Source organism: Podarcis bocagei (assembly GCF_964188305.1).
Source record: "Podarcis bocagei genome assembly, chromosome: 2".
NCBI classification, from domain to species: Eukaryota; Metazoa; Chordata; class Lepidosauria; order Squamata; family Lacertidae; genus Podarcis; species Podarcis bocagei.
The window spans coordinates 47,051,037-47,054,837 of record NC_138126.1 but is presented as its reverse complement, the minus strand read 5'-3'; positions in this window follow the sequence as shown (position 1 = coordinate 47,054,837).

The window sequence follows — 3,801 nt, the reverse complement described above, 5'->3', positions numbered from 1 at the left end:
TGATGAAGTTCTCTGATGTCCCTAGCATGAACGCAACAGTCCTCCCATATTGTTGGTCTTCCAGCATCTGGTATTCAGAGGTAGACTGCCCCTGCAAATGGAAGCTCCACTTAGGTATCAGAACTAATAGCTCTTGTTAGACGCATCCTCCATTAATTTTGATGAATCCCTTTCTAAAGCCGCCCCCCCCATTGTTTGCCCCAAGCATCTGGTACTCAAAGGCCCTTATGCAAGGAACAAAACGTCCCTGTCTGCTGTGCACTGACTTGATCTCAACCGGCCCTCCCTGCTTCTCACACTGATGAGAGTTGAAACGGAAGGAAACAACTTTAAGTCCTGCTTTTCTCCCCCCCCCCCCCGGCCGCCCTCCCCCCCCATTCCATGCCTCCTCCTCCCACACTTCCCAGCCCCCCAACTTAAATTTCACAGGCACCTGAATCTGATCACAGCTTCCTCCGTCCAGTGTAAAGTTTAGTCTGAGACAGAGTGCATACCACAATGAGTTGGGATAATATTAATGTATAGTATTCAAAGCCCCAGGGCCTGTATGTTTCATTAATTTCCTCCCCATTAAAGTAAAACGAGGATATCCTGTAGAGAATTGCAGTGAACCGTTCGGACTGCGAAACTCGTCTTGACCTCGCTTAGAAAAACACACAGACGGAGAGAGAGAGAGAGAGAGAGCAAGAGAGAGAGCGCAGCTGATGGCAATATACAAGGGCCCAAATGAACTGCACTCGTTCCTCGCTCAGCTCCCTGCCCACCCCCACATTTGCGCGAATACTACTGTGCAAATATTTAGCTTAACAGGATGGGAAGAGCAGGACAGCAGGCATGAAAGGAATACCCACTGATTTATTTGTTTAAAACGTGAAACATTTCCCGTAAATTCTTCCCAGCGCATTCACCTCGGGCACAGAGCCTACCTTGGTGAGACCCAAGCAGGCCGGGGACAGAGGAAGGTGAACATGTGCAGAAAACGTTAACACAGCCGGGATTTGTTCCTGTCACCCGCTCGCAAGCACACCGGCCCCAGCCACCCAGCCAGCACAGGTACGCAAAGCTCGTGGGCTGAGGAAACGGCCATTTCCCTTCTCAAAGGCTGCCTCAAATGCTAAGCTGAGATGCTCCTGCTAAACAGACGGTAGGTTTTGTTTTTTTGTGCCCCCGAGGAGCCGTGGATGGCTGCCAGCTCTCAAATCTGTTTCCTTCTCTAGCTTGAGAGACCCCAAGGGCTTTCGAGTGTAATGCTGTGGCCTCTGTGAGATTTCCTTTGTGTCTCACTGGTTTGTCCACAGCCTGACCTCCCACCAAGATTAAGGAAACCACCTTGTCCATTTAAATACAGAGCTCACTGCTTCTGGTCCAAGGGCCTCTCCTGGCAAAATTTACATTCTGAGAACTTGCATCGGGTCACTGTATTTTACTCGGGTAGTTTTGGGGTGTTTTTTTTTTGCACCCAGCGTAGATGCCGTCACTCGAGTTTGTTTCTCACTGCGCATCTTAAAAGTCGCCTTCCACATAACCTGTAGAAAGAGGAACAAGCAGAACAAAGCAAACTTTTGTATCATCCTGTACTAAAAATGCTAGAAGCAAACTTTTGAATCACACAGGACTCTAAAGAGAGGCTGAATATTTGGCAGAACTCAGGATTGTGCTGAATCGTGGGATTAGTGAGTAAACAGAACCTGACACAGCAGCAAAATATATCACTTCCCCCAAACCTGCAGTCTGATAAAGAGTCTTGCATGAATCTAAATTTATTCTTATAGATTCAAATAAAATGGCTGTCTCGTTTGCTCTGTGTTGCTTGTTCCTCCTTCCGCAGCCCATGGGGAAGAATTTCCATCTCTCTCGGAAGGAACAAAAGGCAACCTATCATTTCCATCAAATAAATTCATAAGTGTACATTGCAAAAGTGGTAACTGTGTCGCACCGAAAAGGTTCTAAGAGCGATGCTGAGAATGCTTACTCAGAAGTAAATGCCTACTTGTTTCCTATGAAGTGTGTTAAGGAATGCAGCCTTAGCCTTAAAGATCTGTGACCAAGGCCAACTTGGCATCTTATCCTACCATTAATCAATTAGATAAAGGTGATCATCTAGATCCTGCCCAACTATTTTTAAATATATGTTTCATACAGAAAAATTACCATAGGCAGGGGATGGGGTGGGATGGGGGAGAGAGAAGGTAGCTAAGTAAGGGAGGAAAAGCTATCTACAGATGTGTCCCAGGCTCCATACAGACCACACATTTAGAGCACATTTCCTCCTCCACCCCAAGGTTTACCCCTCAAAGAGTTACCATTCCCAGCACCCATAGCAAACTGCAGTTCCCATGACTCTTGGGGTGGAGGAGGAAATGTGCTTCAAATGTATGGTGTTTATGCAGCATCAGTCCAAAAGGACATTCTTCTGTGCAAATGTCATTGAAATGAATGGGAATAGCCCAAGAGCACTACAAAGAAGCTGGTTCACTCTGCTCTGCCACTTTATGCATGGCTCTACACCTCTTGCCTGGACTACTTCTCCTATCTTTCTAACCTACTTGGCTCAGAGGCCTGCTTAGCTTCAAGGAAGATACGTCCAGACATGGCTTTTCCCAGGCATGGTGCAAAAGCAACTGTGCAGACAATGTGGAGGAGAATCTGGTTTCCTCCAGGTGTTTTGAACTACAATTCTACTCAGTCCCAGCCAGCATGGCTCCAACTTTGAGAGAAACTCAGCAAAATGCCTTCTGGTTGCCCCCTTCACTCCTTGGTGGGCCCTGATGGCAGCAAGTCTCTTGAAGCAGAAGGCTAAGTGGTGCCGTTTTAATTTCCCACCGAAGGCATTGTGGAAAATATAAATGGTGCTGCCCAACATTAAGTCGGAGGGATTTGCTGGATCACTAGATCCCTGGCAGCTACTCAAGGGTGCCCCATAGTGATGGGGTGCCTGAATGGGGAGACATATGCTATTAGTGAGAACTCTTTTATTTTGCAACATTCTTGCATTGAGGGGCAACAAAGGGTATTGCCACTGAACATTTGGCTCATATCAACCATGTGCCGGGCAGCCAGATCAGGATGATGACCTCCTGCCCAGGTTTCCTTCCCTGCTGCAGCAAAGCCCTAGCATCAGGTGGTGCCACCCAGGCAGAACACCCTAACTACATCCATTCCCCCACTGTGCTTGCGGCACCAACTCTGGAATCTTCTCCAGAAGCTTTCTGCAATGCAGCTCGTGACTTTAAGACCACACTTTCCCCTAGGCTATTTGTCTGAACTGCATTTAGATGCTTCCTAATACTCATGCCATCTGCTCTCCGAGACACGCAAGGGAGGATGGATAATAAAAGTTAAGAGAAATAACCAAGATGTTTACGAGACTAACTGTGGAACTGGGAGAGACTGTCTTGCTGTCACTCCTACCCATCCTCTCTCCGTCTCCCCTCCTGACCTGAACTTGTGTCATGAATGCTTTAGACTTGCACGCCTGCACAGGGCAAGGACAGAGCTGGGTCTGGTTTTAATTACTGGGTGGTGGTTTTTTTTATATACAGAAAAAGTTGTTTTTAGTTGTGGCCAGCCATTACAAGCAAATCCAAGAAGACTCCTTACAAATCCTTTTCAACAGGAATTTACCATGTCCAATGCAGGGCTTTTTTTCAGCCGGAACTCACTGGGACTCAGTTCCAGCACCTCTCAGGTGGGCACCATTGCCATTATAAGAGAATGAGGGAGGCGTTCATGGTGAATTCCAGCACCTCATTTTCTAGAAAAATAGCACTGGTCTAGTCCAGCCATGCATTTTAGTCTCAG